This window comes from Bos taurus, chromosome 2 (assembly GCF_002263795.3).
Source record: "Bos taurus isolate L1 Dominette 01449 registration number 42190680 breed Hereford chromosome 2, ARS-UCD2.0, whole genome shotgun sequence".
In the NCBI taxonomy this organism is placed as follows: Eukaryota; Metazoa; Chordata; class Mammalia; order Artiodactyla; family Bovidae; genus Bos; species Bos taurus.
The window spans coordinates 85831643-85855594 of NC_037329.1; the positions used below are offsets into that span (position 1 = coordinate 85831643).

The window sequence follows — 23952 nt, forward strand, 5'->3', positions numbered from 1 at the left end:
AGCACACTCTGCCAACAGCAAAGGGTCACCTTTGTGTACATCAAATATTTCAAAGATGCCTTTGTGTGCTTTAAAATATTAAATCACTACAGAATTTTTTATGCAATTTTTAGCTCTTTCATGCTTTTATCACGTTTACCACCCTTCCCTTTCTGTAGGGTTGTCATTTCTCCCTATTGTGAACAGCTTAAAATTGGCCGTTTCTGAGTTATTATTTGACTAAAAGCCAGTCTACCACAACTTAGCAGAGTGTCTCAAGTAACAGTACAGGCTCTAAGAGATAAGGGAATGGGGTGAGGAGAGGGGCCTCTCTGTTTGCAAGTACCTGTTTCATGGGATCAGCCTACACTGAGGAATTAGTCTGGACTGAGGCCTTCCTAGTATGTGCTGCTTTCAAAGAGCAGAGTGAGTCCTTCAAACTGAAGCAGCTGAATTATGGGGAACCTTCCTAATGCTGGAAAACTATTATTTTTAAATAATATGTTAAATAGGAATAACCTAAAGCTTCCTAGTTAACCTGTGGTTTGGATGCCCAAGGATCTTAAATCAGGCCCCATTTTACAGGATCTTAGATTAGTATCGGTTTGGGAAAGAAATGTGACTCTTAGATAAAATAAGAAATGCACATTAGAAAAAAAATCTAACAGTTCCATGAAAAATCATTAAGCTTTGAGGCATCGTTTCTTGATCTGGGTGCTACTTATACAGGTATGTTAAGAGAACACTTATGTGTTCTCTTCTGTATGTATAGTATGCTTCAATAAAAAGTGTTAAAATTGCCAGAGCAGAGTAATATTTTATCCTTGCCCTATTCTAATGTAAACTGGCCTTTCATAAGCAATAAAGCACAGAGAGTTTGAACATGGAGATAGAAGCCGTAAGACTCCTCTCTCCAAATAAAGATCCACTAAGAGAAACACGCTACTCATAACCAGAAGGCTGTTGCCTAGGAAACTGGAGCTGTAACTACTGCAGTCACACCTCAGGAACAAAGATGGCCAAGATCTATTTCAATTCTTAGATGCCTCGAGGAACCACAGATGACTATAACTGTGGAAGACAGCCAATCTGTAGTAACGAAGAAGCGCATGCCCGAGTTAGAGAAGCTACAATTGTTAAAGGAAAAAAGAGAGGCAGGGAAGAAGGAAAGAGAAAACAAAATTCAAGTGCAGCAAGTAAAGCCCAATCTAAGAACTGCACAGCTGCAAGGCTACAGGTTTCATTCATTTCAGCCAATCCACCCTCTTTACCTTATGGTGAGCCCACAACAGCACCTGCCTACCCCTGCCAGGAGTAGGGAGAACAAAGCTGAGTAAGACTGGCCCTTTCACAGGGAAAGGCAAGCTCTGAGAAGTGCTCCACTCGAGGTACAAGTGCCCTGGAACAAAGTAGGGGGAACCAATTATCTTCCGTATGAAATGGGCGTGGGAAGCTTCAGACAGAGGTGGCATTTTTTAAGCTTGAATTCAAAGAATATGTACGATCTCCCCGGGATGAGGCCGAGGAGGGGCATCTCAGGCCAAGAGAATGACAGATACAAAGGAGAGAGGCATGCCACAGCCCCATTCTGTTTCTCAACAGGGTGGCTACTGCAATTTGGCAGGGAGGGGGCAAATTCCCCTTGGAGACAATGTCTCACACGCTGCAGGATGTTTGCCATCTCTGACCCCGGCCGCTATTCACTGGCAGCAACTCCTAACCATTATGATAACTAACGGAATGCTCCCCACGTTTCCAAATATACCAAGGAGTGAGGCTGTGCTGCTGCTCACAGGTGAGAAGCCCATGAACACAAGAAAACAGATGTGTGGCTGAAACAGGAGTTGGGGGGTTGGTAGGATAGGAGCTGAGGATGAGATGCAGGTGAGGACCAGAATGAAGGGCTTCACGTCCCTGCTAAGGAGTCAGGCTCTCTGCCAGGCTTAGAGAAGAGACAACAGTCTCAGAGCAGTTATGTAGGAGGCCAAACCAACAAGACTTGGCAGCTCATGGGCTATGAGGAGGTGGAGAAGAAAGAAGAATGGAAGAATAAAGAATAACCCCCACAGTTATAAGCTGGGCCAACTGAGTAAACAGTAGTGGCACTAACCAAAGGAAAGAATAGAGTCTGAGCAGGGCTAGAAGGGGATGGAAAGGGGAGGTGGAAAATGAGTCTGCGTCTGAAGCTCATAAGGTACATCCAGGTGGAATGTTTAAAAGTAACAGACAGACTAATGCTAAGGAGAGACATCTGGGTTGGAAGTAAGAGAAACCTTGGCATATAATTGCAGGCAGCGTCCAAGCCATTCTTCGAGGGGGCTCCAAAACAGGTATTCCCCAGCTTCCTGAATAAGCCAGGGAGAGGTGCACCTGCAGGTAAGAAAGCCGAGTACCTGGAGCCAGGGCAACACAGCAGAAACGAGACACAAGCGGGCAGAAACAGAAAAATGGAGCCAGCTAGCCAGGTGGAGGTGAGCGGACTAGCGATGCAATACTGAATACAGGTGGTTTGGAACCAGCTCCCCCATGCTGTGTCCACAGGCACCCTTTCACATGATTCTTGGCACACATTAGGACAGTGGCTTTCCAACTTATTTGCCTGTGATTCACAGTAAGAAAATAATTTGACATCTCAACACAAGTCTAACACAAACATCCACATGAGGGCAGGTTACACATGTGCACTGCAAGCTGGGCAGCTGCACAGGGCCACATACTCAGAGGAGCCCCCTCTTGGTTACTTCTCTGCTGCTGCCATCTTGAAACTCCCAATAATTTTTTAACAAGAGGTACAGTATTTTCATGTTACGTAGGATCCCACAAATTATGAGGCCAATCTTGATACGTACAAATACATGTAACAAAAGTTCTATAAAACAGTATCTCCCAAGTACATGTGGTATAAAATTATATTTTCTGTTCTTTTTTTTTTAACACAGTCCCAGCCGGTTACATTGACAATCCACTCACAAGTTGCAAATCACAGTTTTAAAATATCCTCTGGGGCTCAGTTCTAAAAGTTTGTTTTGTTTGTGGTGGTGGAAGGGGCATACAGATTCTTTTGAAAATTTTATATTCTCTTTCCTCCACAAAGAATTTGAGGCAGTATACAGAAAATAGTGAGGGTAACTGAAGACAAAGGAATTGCTGAAATTAACCAAGGAGGACTGGATTCACGAAGAAGGAAGGATTCATTCAGCAGGGGATTGAGGAGGAATGGTCAGAAAAGTAAAACGAAAACTAAGAAAAAATAGGCAAGATCAAAGGAGCACAAGAGCTTCCGGAAGGAAGTAGTCGATGAGGTCAAGAGCCCCAGAGGATATCAGGCTGAGGTGAGAGCTGCATCCTGAGGTCACTGAGGACGAACTACATTAGTTTCAGGCCATGTGAGAGAAGGGTGAGTGCTGAATGCCAAGTGGCCAGGAGGCCAAAAAGCAAAAAAATCAAAGAACACCAAAAAAGAGAGAGAGAGAGAAAGGAACTGGGTGGGAAAGTAGAATAGGGTAAATTTTTTCTAAGAATTCTGGGAGGTTTTAGGGTGACTAGGAGCTTCCCTGGTGGCTCAGAGGATAAAGAATCTGCCTGCAATCCAGGGGATCCAGGTTTGATCCCTATATCCGGAAGATACCCTGGAGAAGAGAGTGGCAACACACTCTAGTATTCTTGCCTGGACAATTCCATGGACAGAGGAGCCTGGCGGTCTGCAGTCCATGGGGTTGCAAAGAGTTGGACATGGCTCAGCAACCAGCAACTGTATTCACCTGGAAGCCCCACCCTCCACAATATTAAATATGTAAAAATATGCCCACCTCCCACACTAAATATACATTACTTTTATTTGCATTATAACTATATATTGAAATGAGCTGCAAAAGACTAATTGACATAAACGCTACGTTTTATAGGCGTTTGATTAAACATATATTACTTTTGACTTTAGCTTTTTTTCAGTATTCGAGAAGCCAATATAAACTTTTTTTTCTGATTTCAGACATTTTTAGGCTTTTGAAAAGCTTATTGGCCCCAGGCCCGTAATTTTTAAAGATTAATGAAGGCTGTGTGTCGGGGCTTAAGGTAAGGCGTCTGGAGAGACTGAAGAAAGACAAAGTCTTTCTTACCAGAGGCAATGGCCTCTGATAGAGACAGAGCTACTACAAAATGTCAGAAGAGGCTGGATAACCCACTTTTTTAAATGGCAAAGTTGATGAATAAGCAATCCAAGGAAGAGAAATATAGAAGGTCAATGAACATATAAAAAGCTACCTAACCTCTTCAGCACGCAGGGTAATTTCCATTTTTCATATAATGGACTGGTGAAATGTTGAAAGACTAATAATACCTAAAGCTAAGGGCGAGGGGTGGGTATGAGGAAGCAGGGCCTCTGAGATACTGCTGGGTGGAGTGTATGTCACTATAACTTCTGCAGAAGGTCATCTGGCAGGCTCAGAACATGAATCTAACTTCCTCACATACATCATCCACTTCAGGCTGTCTCCCCCCACCCATCCTGCGATCTCAGCATAAGTTTACCTCCAGAAAGGGGCCTTTCCTCTAACACAGAACCTTGCTTTATTTTACTCAAAGCCCTATGTCTGCTATTTCCTACTTACTGAATTGCTTTACCTGTTTAAGCAGAGAGCACCTCCCTCTTTCCCACCTTTGCACCTTCTTCTCTCATTCACCTCCTATTCCCAGCTCTGAGGGGCCTGTCCAACAATTTTCACTGCAGCATTGTTTTAATGACAAAAACTGGAAATAAGCCGAAAGCCCATCAATAGGGGAAACAGTTGAATAAATCATGATCCGTCCACACTATGGAATAAGAAAAATAATAAAACAGCTTTTTATGAAGCTTGATACTGACCTGGGGTGGGAGAGATGTTTATAATATACTGTATTATGGATAGAGCAATTTATCACACTTTTATTTAAAAGGAAGAGAAAAAACCATGAGGTAAATACAACTGTACATGATTGAATAAGCACAGAGAAAAGTAAGGAAGGAAACACACACAATACTGATGGCCTTTAGGGTATGATACTATTGCAGGGGACAGGAGATTTCATTGCTACCGTGAGCTTATATTTTGTAATTAAAAAAAATAAACTATTTTAAAAGAATTCTGGCCTCAAGAATATTAAACTATCATACATTGTGTTTATTCCACCTGTTAGAGACTCTTGAGAGTCCCTTGGACTGCAAGGAGATCAAACCAGTCAATTCTAAAGGAAATCAATCCTGAATATTCACTGGACGGACTGATGCTGAAGCTGAAGCTCCAATACTTTGGCCACCTGATGCAAAGAGCTTACTCATTGGGAAAGACCTTGATGCTGGAAAGACTGAAGAGGAGAAGGGGACGACAGAGGATGAGATGGTTGGATGGCATCACCGACTCTGTGGACATGAGTTTGAGCAAGCAAGACGGTGAAGGACAGGAAACCTGGCATGCTGCAGTCCATGGGGTTGCAAAGAGGACAGGACTGAGCGACTGAACAACAACAATCCTAAGGGTTCACTGGACCTGCCTACAGCCAACCTTGTAACCTAACTTCCCATCTGATTTGTGAAAAAGCCAAAATTATTCCAAAACACTGTAGCAGAAATGCCATGCCTTTTATTAAAGACCGTTGTTTCCCCTGGCTGACCTGAAAATCATCTGAGAGTCTTTTTAATAGGCCACTGAGAGTCCAAACTGCCCAGCAACAAGAGAGGAAGAGAGCACAGAGTCAAGGACCCACCTGTGTGCATGGAGGCATATGCTTCCTGTATGCCTGTCAGGTTCCCAAGGCAGCCACTAATTCTCCCACAAACTTCACTTGGCTGGAGCCTGGGAAGCGATATCTAGAAAGCCCGAGGCACTCTTTTCAAGAGGCCCTAAATCAAAGGTCCTTGTCTCTGCCAGAAACAACCTACAAGGAAAATCTTATCACAAAACAAGCTCTCAGGCATGTCAAGGATTTTTCTAATTAATTCCTTAAGCTGATCAAGTGATAAAAGCTGGGAATTTAAAAGGACTGATATTTCTACCTCACTGTGCTAATCAACCTGTAAGCTACTCAACCAATCATGAAAGAAACGGTATGAATGGGATGGGCTTTGGCACAGCATGGGGCACAGCACCTCACACCAATCAAATGAATGGGGCTGAATAATAAACCAATGAGAACTGTGGAACCCAAGCGGACATCATTAAGGGGGCCTGACATTTAGAAGGGGGTAGAATCCAGTCCTCACTGAGACGCTAGTTATGCACTTAAGCCAGGGAAATTGCTGAAAATGCTCTCACTTCAGTTTCCTCATCTATGAAACGGAAATGATTATGCCTATCTCCTAGGACTACCGTGCAGCTCAAGTGAGGATATACATGAGGGACTGTGGTAGATGGAGGTAAGCTGCCCAGATCCCTCTTTGGGGAAGGACTTGCTGCCCAGTTTTGGGAGCATGGTCAGCACAAGGCCCTCAGCTGCCCACTCCTTCAGGGTCTGCCCCAGGGCCAAAGAGATACCTCCCTGAGATCATGCCCTTTCTGCAGGACCTGAGACAATATGAGTCTGCTGACTGAGGCCCAGTAATTCTTTCCCGAAGCAGGACACTGTGACTGCATGTACTCACTGCAGAGTTTTCCACCAGGTTGGCTGAGGTCTTTTCAAACCCTTCTTCTACCCAACCCTGCTTCCTTCCCTTCCTGAGTACCAGTCTCTAATGAGCCCCAAACTCCATGCAACTGCTTCAAGAGAACCCAACCTGCAAAAAAGCCCTTCTGTTGTCTAAAGTAGCTCAGCACTTCCATAATGTCACAAAGAGCAGACACCAATTGTGGCTTAGGAAGAAAAACAAAAATCACACTCATAAACTTTTATTTTTCCATATGTGCCATTTATGTCAAAGTATTCCAAGTCTGGCAATTCATTCATATTCACCACATTTGTACAGAATATCATGTCCTCAGGACAAGCTGCTAGGGGCCATAAGGGCTCTGCAATGATCATAGTTGGAGCTGATGCCTATCTCCTTGGCTGTGGCTCCGGGTGACGTGGCACTGTCCCTAGAGGCTTTGGAATCTTTTCCGTAAGCAGCCTTTGGTTGTTACACCGATTATAGGACTCTGATAGCATCTGGGAAGGGTGGGAGCAGAAATGCTAAATTCCTACAATGTTCCAGAAGGTCCCTCTTGATAATGGATTGTCCCATGTTCCACACAACTTTCATAAAAGAGAACAAAAGTTTATATAATCATCTGAATCTAGATCTTAATACTGCATTTCATGAAAATATTTTGTTTGGTTTTAAATACATTGAATTTTCTAAGAATTCAATTAGCCTATAAATCAAGGGAAAGATATACTTAATTCTATTCAGAATTTTACCAAGAGTTTTTTATCATCTCCAAAAATCATGACAGGTTTAGGAGTGTCACAATTAATGAGTTACCTGTATAATATACTTGTATTGGTCTATATTTGTAGCTATCTTAGTCTTGGTGATAAACATAAAGACTTATTTAGCCCTTATTTCTAAGGTTTTATATGCAGTATTATTGATTAGCCACAGCTATGAAGGAGAGTGGGGACACCAAGCCATCGCCTAGCCTAGAGGTGTAACCCTAATGTCAGGCACATGATACTAACAAAGAGCTGTGGGAATTCAAGAAAGGGAGAGGCTAGCCTGGGGGAAGAGTCATGAAGAGGGTGCACTGGTGTGGGGATCTGAAAAGCAATGCTCCCAGGAGCCTCATCTCTGGGGAGCATCACTGCAGGAGCCCTTTACATACATTCAGTTCAGTTTAGTTGCTCAGTCATGTCCGACTCTTTGCGACCCCATGAATTGCAGCACGCCAGGCCTCCCTGTCCATCACAACTCCTGGAGTTCACTCAAACTCACGTCCATCAAGTCAGTGATGCCATCCAGTCATCTCATCCTCTGTCGTCCCTTTTCCTCCTGCCCCCAATCCCTCCCAGCATCAGAGTCTTTTCCAATGAGTCAACTCTTCGCATGAGGTGGCCAAAGTACTGGAGTTTCAGCTTCAGCATCATTCCCTCCAAAGAAATCCCAGGGCTGATCTCCTTCAGAGTGGACTGGTTGGATCTCCTTGCAGTCCAAGGGACTCTCAAGAGTCTTCTCCAACACCACAGTTCAAAAGCATCAATTCTTTGGTGCTCAGCTTTCTTCACAGTCCAACTCTCACATCCATACATGACCACTGGAAAAACCATAGCCTTGACTAGACGGACTTTTGTTGGCAAAGTAATGTCTCTGCTTTTGAATATGCTATCTAGGTTGGACATAACTTTCCTTCCAAGGAGTAAGCGTCTTTTAATTTAATGGCTGCAATCACCATCTACAGTGATTTTGGAGCCCCCCCAAATAAAGTCTGACACTGTTTCCACTGTTTCCCCATCTATTTCCCAGGAAGTGATGGGACCGGATGCCATGATCTTCGTTTTCTGAATGTTGAGCTGTAAGCCAACTTTTTCACTCTCCTCTTTCACTTTCATCAAGAGGCTCTTTAGTTCCTCTTCACTTTCTGCCATAAGGGTGGTGTCATCTGCATATCTGAGGTTATTGATATTTCTCCTGGCAATCTTGATTCCAGCTTGTGCTTCTTCCAGCCCAGAGTTTCTCATGATGTACTCTGCATATAAATTAAATAAGCAGGGTGACAATATACAGCCTTGACGTACTCCTTTTCCTATTTGGAACCAGTCTGTTGTTGCATGTCCAGTTCTAACTGTTGCTTCCTGACCTGCATACAGGTTTCTCAAGAGGCAGGTCAGGTGGTCTGGTATTCCCATCTCTTTCAGAATTTCCCACAGTTTATTGTGATCCACACAGTCAAAGGCTTTGGCGTAGTCAATAAAGCAGAAATAGATGTTTTTGTGGAACTCTCTTGATTTTTCCATGATCCAGCGGATGTTGGCAATTTGATCTCTGGTTCCTCTGCCTTTTCTAAAACCAGCTTGAACATCTGGAAGTTCACGGTTGACGTATTGCTAAAGCCTGGCTTGGAGAATTTTGAATATTACTTTACTAGCGTGTGAGATGAGTGCAATTGTGCGGTAGTTTGAGCATTCTTTGGCATTGCCTTTCTTTAACTCCATCAAAACGCACAGCTGTGGAGAAGGAAATACAGCCCACTCCAGCACTCTTGCCTGGGAAATCCCATGGACAGAGAAGCCTGGCGGGCTACAGTCTTTGGGGCCGCAGGACACGACTGAGCATGCACACATACACACAAGGATATATTGTACAGTGCAGAGAATACAGCCAATATTTTGTAATAACCATAAACAAAGTATAACCTTTAAAATTCGTGAATCACTATGTTGTACACCTGAAACATACAGTTGTAATTCAACTATACCTCAATTTAAAAAAAATCACCTGTTACAGAAATTAAAAAACAACAACAACTTCACAGCTACCCTCTGGGTAGATACTATTCCGGTCCAGATCTTTCAAAAGAAAAGACCGTGGCCCAAGGAAGACAGGTAACTTAAGGTTTCAAATTCAGCTCTTGCAGCCCCAGAGGGCAGGGTTTAACCATCCCACTAACCTGGACCTGCGCCCAGTGGAAACGGGGTGGGTTTGGGGGAGAACCCAGGGAGTCTGGTGAAGAATGATTTCTATTCCAAAGCTGTGTTTGCATCTTGTTATTCGCCTTCTCACCAATTCTAGATGACAAAAAGATACCATTGTGAGGAGAGATTCTGAGCTTGTATCGTTCACATAAGGCTGGAAAGACTCTAGGAGAACAGAAATTCAGGAGTCACAAATGCTAATAAGTCAAGAATCACAGAAAAGTTACTAAACTGAGGCAATAGCAAAATGGTAAGAGGCTTGGAATTAGAAGCTCTCTGTTTGTTTCCCCTGATCTAGCAACAGGACAAAGCTTCTGCTTAATCAATTCCCACCTAATCAGAGAGCCATCTTAACACTGTCTCCCAGAGCAGCAAATTAGCCTAATAGTGAGTGACTGTAGCAATTAGGAGGGCATTGGTGGGGAGGCCGGGGATGGAAACACGTTAGTGCTGGAGGGTGGGGGGAAGCAATTGGCTAGTGCTAAAGGGTTAAGTCGGAGAAGGCAGTGGCACTCCACTCCAGTACTCTTGCCTGGAAAATCCCATGGTTGGAGGAGCCTGGTAGGCTCCAGTCCATGGGGTCGCTAAGAGTCAGGCACGACTGAGCGACTTAACTTTCACTTTTCACTTTCATGCGTTGGAGAAGGAAATGGCAACCCACTCCAGTATTCTTGCCTGGAGAATCCCAAGGACAGAGGAGCACAGTGGGCTGCCCTCTATGGGGTCGCACAGAGTCGGACAGGACTGAGGCGACTGAGCAGCAGCAGCAGCAGCAAGGCGTTAAGTGGTGTTTAACTAGCTGTTAAATCGAAAAGTGCTAAGTTTCCCCATTCTAATGCAGAAACTGTCAACAATGAATACAAATGAAGACTAAATGCATTAGGTTCTGTCTTTATTCTTACACCGCAGGTATGCATACAGGTAGAGACAAAATTTATTTTTAAGACAATAAACGGAAAGACCAAGGCTCTTCATATGCCAAGTCAAGCATTTCTCAAACTCAGACACTCATTAGAATCACTTAGGAGCTTATTAGAATCACAGTGCTTGCAAGTCACTTCAGTGGTGTCTGACTCTATGGACTGTAGCCCTCCAGGTTCCTCTGACCATGGGATTCTCCATGCAAGAATACTGGAGTGGGTTGCCAGCTTGAAGGGCTAATTTCCTCCTACCCAGGGACTGAACCAGAGTCTCTTACATCTCCAGCATTGGCAGGTGAGTTCTTTAGTGCCACTTGGGAAGTCCGTAGTCCTAGGTGGGGCCCTAAAATTTACCTTTCTTAACAAGTTGCAGGAGGTGCTGATTTCGCTGATCTGGGGACCACACTTTGAGACCCCACTGCTCAGAATGTCTTAAGAGCCATTTGGAAGTGGGGGCAGGAGAATGAAGGAGCAGCTGAAGGGTGGATAAGGAGAGAGGCCCTCTCAGCAAGTAATGGAGGGTACCCTTAATAACACAGGAAAGCTTCTACGTACTTTTTAAATCATTTGTCATTTCATTAAGATTAAAGAGGCTATAACTATAAGCAATCAAGTAATGCCTGCCACATGTCTGTGGAGAATAAGAAGAAAATGGCAAGGAAAACAGTGGAGGCCTACACTTTTCAAAGATGTGCAATGAGATTGGCTAATCAAAGGGGAAGTCAGAATATGCCACAAAGGAAGAGAGGTACCAGGCCAGAGATAGCTGAATGGCTACTTCTCTGTCTGTAGGACCCTAAGGAAAATTCACTGGTTCTGCATTACTCCTTCCCTGTGTCAAGCGGTGTTCCCACCATGACTGATAATCCCAGGACCACGGCTGGAAGAGAATCAAGCTTCTGCAATGAATAAAATCTTGGTCTGACCAAGATTCAGCGCCCACTGGTCACAATCAAACTTCAGGTTCTCCTGGATCACCCTTACACCAACCCAGCAGGTTGTGTAGGACTAAGGTTGTGTAGAACTAATTATCCCATGTCTCACCATGGGCAATAAGGATTTCTTCTGCTAAGATGGACCAAGATTAACATCAATATATCACACCCTGTTCCCACGACTCCCCAGCTTCCAGATGACCAGACGCTTCTGGAGGAATGTTTCCAATCAAAGCACTGCTTTGTGACCCCAGCTTGTATTAACCAAAGACCGAAAGCCTCTGCCCTTCAGCTCTCACCCTCCATCTTTTTCCCTTCCCTCAGTAAGGGTATGTGGGTCAGCAGCAAGCAAGTACTTCAGATCTCCGAGGCAAAGACCTTTGGCCTTGGAGAAGTTCAGAGGAGAAACAGGTGGTGTGGTCTGGAGCCAACATTCAAGAGAATAAAATACCCAAAACTCTGAGAGAAGAATCTCTCCACATGGAATTCTTATTTACATTTCATGCAGTCAGCAGTTCTCCAGTTTTTCCACACCCCTTCAAAGACTAGGTTCTCATATTGTGTGCTGTGAGTAGATCAGACTAACAGGGTTTTGCTCTTATGGTTTCAGGCTGGGTAAAATTTCATAACCGCGTGATTGCAGGGCTGAGCTTAGCAGTGCTGTATTTAAGAGTTAATCGTATGTCCGTCATTCAGTCCACACATCAATATGTTATCCATAGGATAACATATTGCCCCCTTGGATTTAAGAGAAGCTGGTGATAAAACATTTCCCTCTTCTAACAAGTCCATAAGGAAGGGTCAGTTCCTGATACAAGGCCAGGGGGCCCATTTGCATAAGATAAAAATGTGTTTCTAACTGAACAATGCCTCAAGACACAGTATCACATAATCAAGGCAGTAAATAAACCATTGGTGCTCTACACTGTGGTTAGATCATTTTTCTTAAAACACTACTTTGCACAAATCAGAACTCCGATCAACTATTCCATGGCTCCCCATTGAACCCAAACCCCTTAGCATTTTTTCTAGGGTTCTGCCCATTCTCTCTAATCCATCTGCCACTGTCTCCTGTGCAAACCCCTCCGCGCCAGTCAACTATTGATATCACTGCTCTTGGAAACCTAGCACAGAACTTTCTTTTTCTCTTATTTCTGGCCTCTGTCTCAAATGCCCTCTTCCTCCTTCCTCCCAGCTTGTTAAACTCTTACCACTGTGCTTAGTCGCTCAGTCACGTCTGACTTTTTGCAGTCTCATAGACTGTAGCCCGACAGGCTCCTCTGTCCATGCGGATTCTCCAGGCAAGGATACTGGAGTGGGTTGCCATGCCCTCCTCCAGGGGATCTTCCCAACCCAGGGATCGAACTCAGGTCTACCCGCACTGCAGGTGGAGTCTTTACTGACTGAGCCACAAGGGAAGCCCAAAAAATTCCTACCACGAGGCATTTAAAAGCCAGCTCCAATCTCATATCCTCCACAACACTGCTTTTCAGAAAATCGTCTTCCCTGGATGCTCTCTCCCCCTGAGTTGCCATGATAGTGATCAGCTGGTACTGGATGTTCCGTGCACGGTGGGATTTTATTCCCTTATCCTGGAGCCGCCTCAGGTGGACTGTGCAGCTCCTAGGCACAGCCTCTCACACCGACTTCCCTAGCATCTCATTTGCTCCCCTCCCACAGCAGACGTTCATCAGAGGCTTCCTGCCCTCACTTTTCAGCAACCACCACAATCTGGGTCCTCCCTGGGACTTAAGGTTTATGAGATACTTCTGTCTTTAAATCATCTTATTTCTCTTCCTCGCTGTCCCATCATTGCTCTCTTTTAGCCCGAGCATGTGACAGGACTCCCAAGTCATTCTTTTCCTACTGTTGTCAAATAGTTTAACGAGTGTTTAATGCAAAAATCCTAAGAGGCAACTGCTAGGTTGTAAAATCACTTTGGGTCCCACGGGACTGTGTTCGGTCTGCAGACAGGAAACAGACATCAGGAGGAAGAGATTAGCGTGAAGGAAAAGTAGGCTACGGCCCCTCTCCACCCCCATCAGCAATCTCTCTACAAAACAAAAAAGAAAGCATCTGGATAGAACCTGGGCAAATATTGCTGAGATCAGAAAACTGTACACAAAACGAAAGCACAAAGGGTTTGTAAGAGGCAGATTTCACTCCCCAACCCCCAATCACCAAAACTCAATAAGAAAACTAGCAGTGCTCCCTCAGCACATCTGTTTTCAGTTACCTGTGCTGAACCACAAACTTAACAGAAAGGGAGAGGTTTCAAGCTGACCTCATGGTTTAAGGTCTGTCAGGGCAGAGCTCGGAGGCCTTGAGCGATGGCTGGACAACATCCATGATCTTGACAGGCCTCAAGGAAGACAGTTTGATGGACCAGGAATTATGCTGTTGACTTGATTGCTAAAAAAAGTAACAGCCGCCAAAAGGTAGTAGCATCATTTGAGAAACACACCTACCCAGTGTTAGTCAATCACCAATTAAGACATGAATCTTACCAATTAGCAGTCACGTTATCAATCAATACCCACCATACATAGCCTTTCTTTCTCCATCACAGTAGCACCCCATCTACTGTTTCAGTTACCCGAAGTCAACAGGAGTCACAAAACATTAAATGGAAAACTCTGAAATAGACAGTATATAAGATTTTAATTTTAAACTGAGCACCGTTCTGAGTAGCGCAATGAACTCCAGCCCCATCCTGCTCTGTCCCTCCTGGGAATGAATCATCTCTTTGTCCAGGTATCTTTCTAGCCGGTCACTTAGTAGCCATCTGGGTTATCAACTGTCAGAATATGGAAGTGTTTATGTTCAAGAGGCCCCAGAGTACAAAAGGAGTAATGCTGGCAATTTAAATATTCTCTTATTGTGCCTAATTTACAAAATAAACTTTGTCATAGGTATGGCATATTAGAAAAAACACAGTCGCTACTATCCACAGTTTCAGGCATCCACTGGGCGTCCTGGAATATTTTCCCCCACCGATAAGGGGCAACCATTATGCTCTATCTTATCTATCTTGCTACTATCTTCCTAAACTTCTCCAGCTGATTTTGGTTTTATTTTTTAAAGTCTTTGAAGAAAAAAAGGAAATTTACATGTTCAACCTCAGAAATGTTTAAAAAACATTTTCTACACAACTAAAAAAATTATTTTTAAAAAATTAAAAAAATGAAAAACTCTGACTACTAAAATGTTCTTTACATTAAAGTCTTAAGTCCTGGTTCTGTCTACAACATTCTTTCTCTAGACTCATAAAAATATTTCCAAGAATAATATTCCCTTCCTTTCAGTGAAGTGAAGACACAGAGTACTGCCCACAAGAAGATGCTGGAAAATAGGAAAAGTAAAAGTGTTCCTCCTTTGATAAACCCTTCCACATCTGGTGCCCACTTAAGTTCGAGAATACCAATACCACCAAGCTACTCTTTGAAACAGTGCAATACCAGAAATCTTTCCACACCAAAATCCTAATCCCTCCCCTATCAGAGAGCAACCTGACCTATTCTAGTCAGATGCAGTGCTCAAGCCTTACTTTCACCTGCTTACTGCTCCTTTATTGCTACAAAAATGGTTGCAAGAGGGAAATGCAATTTTAAAAATCCACTTCAGTAACAGAGGTTCCAATGACTTCATTGTTAACGTTAAATTTGTCTGAGAAACCATCCCCATAAATTGTTAAAATATATTATTAATACATATGATATGAGATACTAAGATGTTTATTGGATAATTATTGCCATCCAGGTACTTTATTTGTTGAACTTTCAACAGTTCAGTTCAGTCGCTCAGTCATGTCCGACTCTTTGCGACCCCATGGACTAGAGCACGCCAGGACTCCCTGTCCATCACCAACTCCCAGAGTTCACCCAAACTCATGTCCATTAAGTCCGTGATGCCATCCAACCATCTCATCTTCTGTTGTTCCTTTCTCCTCCCGCCTTCAATCTTTCCCAGCATCAGGGTCTTTTCCAATGAGTCAGCTCTTCGCATCAGGTGGCCAAAGTATTGGAGTTTCAGCTTCAACATCAGTCCTTCCAATGAATATTCAGGACTGATTTCCTTTAGGATGGACTGGTTGGTCTCCTTGCAGTCCAAGGGACTCTCAACAGTCTTCCCCAACACCACAGTTCAAAAGCATCAATTCTTTGGAGCTCAGCTTTCCTTATAGTCCAGCAGTTAGGTTTCTTATTAAGAATACAGTTATTTTATATTTACTATGCATCCCAGGTGGCGTTAGTGGTTAAAAACAAACAAACAAACAAAAAACCCACCTGCCAATCCAGGAGATGGAATAAACGCAGGTTTGATCTGGAAAATCCCCACGGACAGAAGAGCCTGGCGGGCTACAGTCCATAGGGTCACAATGAGTTGGACACAAATAAAGTGACTTAGCATGCAGCCCACTAGCCAATTGTTTACTTAATTTCTACTTGAATTATTTTATATAGGAACATGGAGATCAACACTGAAATTTCAGTAAAACCGGTATTGAAAGACATACTTTTCAAGACCTAGGGCTCTGCCCAGAGACTGGCATGAAATGATAGGACTCAATAAATATTTATTAGTGGAAAAATGAATTGCATTCCATTTGCTTGTTCCTACAGCAGCCATCATAACAGGGTTTTTTAAATTTTATAGTCCTCGCTGCAAAAAAATCTAACTAGTGCAGTTTGATGTTGCTTGGGTCATATCAGAACAAGAGTAACCAAGCTCTAAGACAGAAGTTAACAACTTCTTACACCAGTCTCTATGTGCTGGCAAGAAAAATTAACCTATCCTGTGGGTAGGGGATAATTTAAGTGAAGCTTTGTGTTTGTGCTCAGTCGCGTCTGACTCTTTGCAACCCTATTGGACTATAGCCCTCTGTCCATGGGATTTGCCAGGCAAGAATACTGGAGTGGATTGCCATTTCCTCCCCCAGGGGATCTTCCCGACCCAGGGACTGAACCTGTGTCCTGCATTAGCAGGCAGATTGTTTACCATTGAGCCACCTGGGAAGCCTTCCAAGTAAAGGTTAGAAGCTTGCAAAAAATATATTTCTAAAAAAATATTTCTATGATGTTTCCTTCTCTTAGGGGAAAAAAAAAGCTACCAGGGACTCTTCTCAAGGAATTATAAGTCAAAGTTTCTAAACAGATACAGAACACCACTAGCTAATGTGCCAAGTAAAAATCTGGAAGACACTATGTTTTTATTTCATAAAAGCAGAGACCTAAGATGCATTCACTGCCTATAAAAGTAGTTGGTCCTTGCACTGATCATCTGGCTTCTCCTCTCATTTGGGGAGATCATGAACATTTACAGTTTTAACCACATCTATTTCAGTTATTGTTCTTTCCATTTCAAATATTTCCTCTTCACTCTCCCTAAAGGTAAAGGAGGTAAAAAGCCAGGCTCAATTCCTTTCTTCCCAGCCTTCTAAAATCTGGGCATCATGCCTTCTGTTTTACCTCTCAACATCCCAAGGTAGCCCTCACGTCTGCTAAACACATCCAGAACCACATCAAAACCACTCCAAACGCCCCAGTATAACTCTCTAAACTCAGCTAGAGTGGATTGCCATTTCCTTCTCCAGGGGATCTTCCCGACCCACAGATCGAACCTGGGTCTCCCGAATTGTAGACAGGTGCTTTACCGTCTGAGCCACCAGGCAAGTCCCTAAACTAAGCTGCTGCTGCTGCTGCTGCTAAGTCACTTCAGTCATGTCCAACTCTGTGCGACCCCATAGACGGCAGCCTACCAGGCTCCCCCGTCCCTGGGATTCTCCAGGCAAGAACACTGGAGTGGGTTGCCATTTCCTCCTCCAATACATGAAAGTGAACCATGAAAGTGAAGTTAAACTAAGCTACCTGTATCCAAATGCCAAACTCATACTCAAACTCTTAAACACACACTGCCACACACTCTGCACGAGCCCAGTAGTACAAACTGTTGGGCTTAGCATTCAAGATACACACACTCCATCAATAACTGCCCCTCACTGCTGCAGCCTCTTTCTCTAATGCCTCCAAATAAAAACTTTCATCATATTAATAAAACATGATGGACACTGCAGCTTCCATATATATATATCAGAATCATTTTAGTGAGCTTTAGACAGAACACTGACTTAGGATGAGCACCTTCCACAAGTCTTATAATATAGACTATACTAGATCCAACCAGTCCATCCTAAAGGAGATCAGTCCTGGGTGTTCACTGGAAGGACCAATGTTGAAGCTGAAACTCCAATACTTTGGCCAATACTCACTGGAAAAGACCCTGATGCTGGGAGGGATTGGGGGCAGGAGGAGAAGGGGACGACAGAGGATGAGACGGCTGGATGGCATCACTGACTTGATGGACATGAGTTTGAGTGAACTCTGGGACTTGGTGATGGACAGGGAGGCCTGGTGTGCTGTGATTAATGGGGTCACAAAGAGTCGGACACGACTGAGTGACTGAACTGAACTGAATGGACTTAATATCTACAAGATCTTCGAGAACAAACACCAAAAAAAGATATCCTTTTCATCACAGAGAACTGAAATGCAAAAGTAGGAAGTCAAGAGATACCTGGAGTAACAGACAACTTCGGCCTTGGAGTACAAAATGTAGCAGGGCAAAGGCTAACAGTTTTGCCAAGAGAAGGCACTGGTCATAGCAAACACCCTCTTCCAACAACACAAGAGAAGACTCTACACATGGACATCACCAGATGGTCAATACTGAAATCAGATTGATTACATTCTGTGCAGCCGAAGATGGAGAAGCTCTACACAGTCAACAAAACCAAGACCGGGAGCTGACTGTGGCTCACATCATGAACTTCTTATTGCCAAATTCAGACTTAAATTGAAGAAAGAGGGAAAACCTCTACAACATTCAGATATGATCTAAATCAAATCCTTTACAATTATACACTGGAAGTAACAAATAGATTCAAGGGATCAGATCTGATAGATACAGTGCCTGAAGACCTATAGACGGAGGTTCATGACATTGTACAGGAGACAGGGATCCAGACCATCCTCCAGAAAAAAGAAATGCAAAATGGCAAAATGGCTGTCTGAGGAGGCCTTATAAATAGCTGAGAACAGAAGAGAAGCAAAAGGCAAAGGAGAAAAGGAAAGATATACCCATTTGAATGCAGAGTTCAAAAGAAAAGTAAGGAGAGATAGGAAAGCCTTCCTCAAGTAATCAATGCAAAGAAATAGAGGAAAACACCAGAATGGGAAAGACTAGAGATCTCTTCAAAAAAACTAGAGATACCAAGGGAACATTTCATGCAAAGATGGGCACAATAAAGGACAGAAACGGTATGTACCTAACAGAAACAGAAGATATTAAGAAGAGGAGGCAAGAATACACAGAAGAACTATACAAAAAAAGATCTTAATGAACCAGATAACTACGATGGTGTGATCACTCACCTAGAGCTAGACATCCTGCAATGCAAAGTCAAGTGGGCCTTAGAAAGTATCACTACAAACAAAGCTTGTAGAGGTGATGGAATTCCAGTTCAACTATTTCAAATCCTAAAAGATGATGTTATGAAAGTGCTGCACTCAATATGCCAGCAAACTCAGCAGTGGCCACAGGACTGGAAAAGGTCAATTTTCATTCCAATCCCAAAGAATGTTCAAACTACCACACAGTTGCACTCAACTCACACGCTAGCAAAGTAATGTTCAAAATTCTCCATGCCAGGCAGGCTTCAACAGTATGTGAACCGTGAACATCCAGATGTTCATGCTGGATTTATAAAAGGCAGAGGAACCAGAGATCAAATTTCCAACATTTGTTGGATCATAGAAAAAGCAGGAGTGTTCCAGAAAAACATCTACTTCTGCTTTATTGACTATGCCAAAGCGTTTGACTGTGTAGATCACAACAAACTGTGAAAAATTCTTAAAGAGGTGAGAATACCACACCATCTTACCTGCTTCCTGAGAAATCTGTATGCAAGTCAAGAAGTAACAGTTAGAACCAGACATGGAACAATGGACTGGCTCTAAACTAGGAAAGGAGTACATCAAGGCTGTATATTGTCACCCTGCTTATTTAACTTATATGCAGAGTACATCATGAGAAATGCTGGAGCGGATAATGCACAAGCTGGAATCAAGATTGCCGGGAGAACACCAATAACCTCAGATACGGCAAATGACACCACCTTTATGGCAGAAAGGGAAGAGGAACTAAAGAGCCTCTTGATGAAAGTAAAAAAGGAGAGTGAAAAAGCTGGCTTAAAACTCAACATTCAAAAAACTAAGATCATGGCATCTGGTCCCATCACTTCAAGACAAACAGATGGGGAAACAATGGAAACAGTGAGAGACTTTATTTTCTTGCACTCCAAAATCACTGCAGATGGTGACTGCAGTCATGAAATTAAAAGACCCTTGCTCCTTGGAAGAAAAGCTATGACCAACCTAGACAGCATATTCAAAAGCAGACATTACTTAGCCAACAAAGGTCCATCTAGTCAAAGCTATGGTTTTTCCAGTAGTCATGCATGGATGTGAGAGTTGGACTATAAAGAAAGCTGAGGGCAGAAGAATTGATGCTTTTGAACTGTGGTGTTGGAGAAGACTCTTGAGAGTCCCTTGGACTGCAAGGAGATCCAACCAGTCCATTCTAAAGGAAATCAGTCCTGAATATTCACTGGAAGGACTGATGCTGAAGCTGAAACTCCAATACTTTGGCCACCTGATGTGAAGAGCTGACTTACTGGAAATGACGCTGATGCTGGGAAAGATTGAAGGCGGGAGGAGAAGGGAATGACAGAGGATGAGATGGTTGGATGGCATCACCGACTTGATGACATGAGTTTGAGCAAGCTTTGGAAGTTGATGACGGATAGGGATGCCTGGCATGCTGCAGTCCATGGTGTCGCAAAGAGTTGGACACGAGTGAGTGACTAAACTGAACTAGTCAAGCTACACCCCGCTATATTAAACAGCAAGTTAGCAATATCACTTCCTCATTTTCCAAACATATCTGCTGCTGCTAAGTCACTTCAGTCGTGTCCAACTCTGTGCGATCCCAAAGACAGCAGCCCATCAGGCTCCCCCGTCCCTGGGATTCTCCAGGCAAGAATACTGGAGTGGGTTGCCATTTCCTTCTCCAACCCATGAAAGTGAAAAGTGAAAGTGAAGTTGCTCAGTCGTGTCTGACTCCTAGCGAGCCCATGGACTGCAGCCTACCAGGCTCCTCTGTCCATGGGATTTGCCAGGCAAGAGTACCGGAGTCGGGTGCCATTGCCTTCTCCGACATTTGCTGCTAGATTCATCAAAAGAGGTACTTTACATCCTGTTGCTGGCTTTGGAAATTAGGAGTCTCAAATGTCAATTACCTAGGGGCTCATGCCTTATATGAGGGCTGCCAATGGTTTTCCAGTTTAAGTGAAATAATTCCCAGTAATTGGCCACGTGGAAGAAAGTGAATAGAAAGTTGGATAACTATCTCCCAAAAAGGTTCAGGACATTGTCTCTTTGATGGATTGAGGGGTACAGAGAAACTAAAACTAAACGGTTTTCACAGCATTTACAAACTTGAAATATCTATATTTTATTCTGGAGAAAATAAAGCAGCAGGCCTTATATAAACAGGCACATAACAAACACAAACACAAAATAAAAAGTTTAAAAAAAAATTAAGAAGAAGCAAATAGAAAAGTGCCTTCAAAGATGGACAAACATCTATGCGTAGTGACATTAACAGATGGAACTCACTTTAGCGAGACCCATTTGCAAACAATATCAAAGATGTGCACACCAAGAATGAACAAGAGTCCCTCCGGCCTCTGTTAGGCCACCAGGATTCCTCAGAGTTTTCCCTGCATTTTTATCTAGAGGTTTCCAAGTACTGTCCCTCAGGTTATCCATGTTCTATGACCAGGTCCAAGTTGCCTAACCGTGAAAATCAAACAATGGAGTCTTTTTCCCAGTTCTTAGAAGGAAAAAAATAATTATGTATACTGTCATATAGATATGACATTTATTCTTTACGCTTTCTCATTAATTTCTCTAAACCCTTAGCATCTACTGCCATATGACCTCACAAGAAATGAAGGCAGCATATACTCAGAAACTACATGTGTATATTTAGACAAAAGTCTAGAAATATGGTAATTGTTCCATTTTAACTACTAACAATAGAAATATATTTTCTTCTATTTGAGCAGGGCCTGCTCCATATGACAGAAGCAGCAATATTCCAGTTTTGTGGCACTCCAAATAACGTGCACCTTGAAACCCACCCAGGAGTTTTAGGCCCTAGGCGAGTTTCTCACTCACTAGCCTCTAGTCACATCTCTAGGCCCACTTACAAACATCCTGCAAGAAGCAATGAAAAACTAGGGAGTTTGAGTTGAGCAAGTCCTGTGGGCCCTGGTGAATTCCACTGTAAGATGTCCACCAAGTTCCACAAACCCTCCTGCCGCGGGAGTGTGGCTGGAACCATGCAGACCAAGGAGTCAGTCAATGGAGCATGTATGATTCCATAAAAGCTACCAGTGGCATCAAGATCTCCCCTGCTCCTCTTCTGGGTTCTGATCTGTACAGAGTAGCCCACCTGTGATGGAGCCACTGGAGGAACAGGATCAAAGTATGAAAAATCAAGGGTTAAAGTGACTTGCCGAGCTATGAGAAATATTCTAGTTGGATGTTGAAGCTTTAATGCTTGGCTCTAATAGGGTAATGACTCTCACTCCTTTCTCATAAACATGCTAAGTACATTTTTACTTTCTCCAGAAACCAAATCCCTCTGTGACTTTATGACTTACTGCCATAACTAAGAGCCTCTTATGCTATTAACAGTCTAGTGTCACAGCCCTAAGGACTTGGCCTGTTTGTTAAGTCTTAGGCATGCCCCCCCTCACAAACTCCTGCAAAATAAACCCTAAACAGATTACAGAAAAACAAAAAGGAAAGAAAATACAAACTCTATTAGTGGCTGACAAAAAACCTGCACAGAGCTTAAAGAAATGAACAAAATGATACAGTATCAGAGTCTAAAGAAGAGATGTCAATGCAGTCATCTCTGGGGCAAAATCAAGGTTGCTGGTGTTCACCACTGAGCACTAGTGGAAGTGATTCAACAACTCCAACTCCCACACTAAATCCCTGAGTCCAAGATCTAATTCTGGGTTAGTCTGATAGAGCTGCCTACCCCAATTTACATAGAAAAGAGGCAGGCTGGATAATCTGGCACAAGGCAGAGACCCCTTCCATTTGGCCATTGCAGCTGGTTGACTAACATAGTCGTTTGCTACTCTACAAGAGTTTTCCATGACACTATTAAAGCACATTATCCTTTCCAAATGTTTTTTGCCTCAATAGAGCCCATTTCCACCTTGCAATAAAATTAAGCAAGGTGGTGGTTTAGTCACTCAGCAGTGTCTGACTCGTGCGAACCCATAAATTGATAGCCCGCCAGGCTCCTCTGTCCATAGGATTACCCAGACAAGAATACTGGAGTGGGTTGCCCTTTCCTCTTCCAGGGGATATTTCCCACCCAGGGATCGAGCCAGGGTCTTCTGCAGTGCAGGCAGGCCCTTTACCGACTGAGCCACCATTCTATTTAATACTAGTTCTCTTGATCTGAAAGCAATCTTTTTATTTAATCCAAAGACCTCTTTTAATGCTATCAAAATGGCAGTCAAATTTGGTTTAGAATCTTTAAGTAATTTCTAAGGATAGAAAGAATCTCTACTTACTACACCTTGTTTTTTTTTTTTTTTTTAATGCTTCTCAGTTCTCCTAGAAATATTTAACTTGATTTTAAACAACCTAAAGTACTCGTGTACTTGTGAAGCTGAACATTTGGTTTTCATCCAAACTGTTAAAAAAATATGCAACTTTGGTAAGCATGAAAAGACCATGGAATAGAAACAGACCTAAGATCCCTAAAAGTTCCAGAATTTTCTTATCCTATTATATTTTAAAAAGGAATCTATCCAACTATCCGACATTCTAGGAAAGGCAACACTATGGAAATAATGAGATCGATGGTTCCAAAAGTTAGGGAAGACAGATGAATGGGCAGAACACAGAGGGCTTTTAAAAGGGTGGTGAAACTACCCTGTGTGATACTATAATGGTGGACACATGTCCTTAAATATTTGACAAAACCCATAGAATGCACAATGCCGAGAGTGAACTCTAATGTAAACTATAGACTTTGGGTGATAATGATGTGTCAGTCCAGGTTCAGGGATTGTAACAAATACACCACTCTTGTTCCAGATGCTGAAAATGGATGAGGTTGTGGGGATAGGTGGCTGGGAATATAGTGGAACTCTGTAGTTTTGGCTCTTTTCTGCTGTAAACCCAAAACTGTTCTAAAAAATAAAATCTTTGTTTAAAAAAGAAGTAACACTGCTACACAGCCTAACTAATTATAGGTATATATCCTCCAACTGAAAAAAAAAAAAAAAGGTAGAATAGTTGAGGAAGAGGTTAAAACTCCTGTCACCAGAAAAAAGTGTGAGGAAAAGTCACTGTGCTGTCACGCCTGTCTTGTGACATCACAGA

The 23952-nt window shown here is 43.0% G+C and overlaps 1 protein-coding gene across 10 annotated transcripts in view; it reads right to left on the reverse strand.

Annotated features, from left to right (window-relative positions):
- The window catches only part of ANKRD44 (ankyrin repeat domain 44), a 311687-nt gene that overhangs the window by 266113 nt on the left and 21622 nt on the right, over nucleotides 1–23952 (reverse strand). The gene's annotated exons all lie outside the window — the stretch shown is intronic.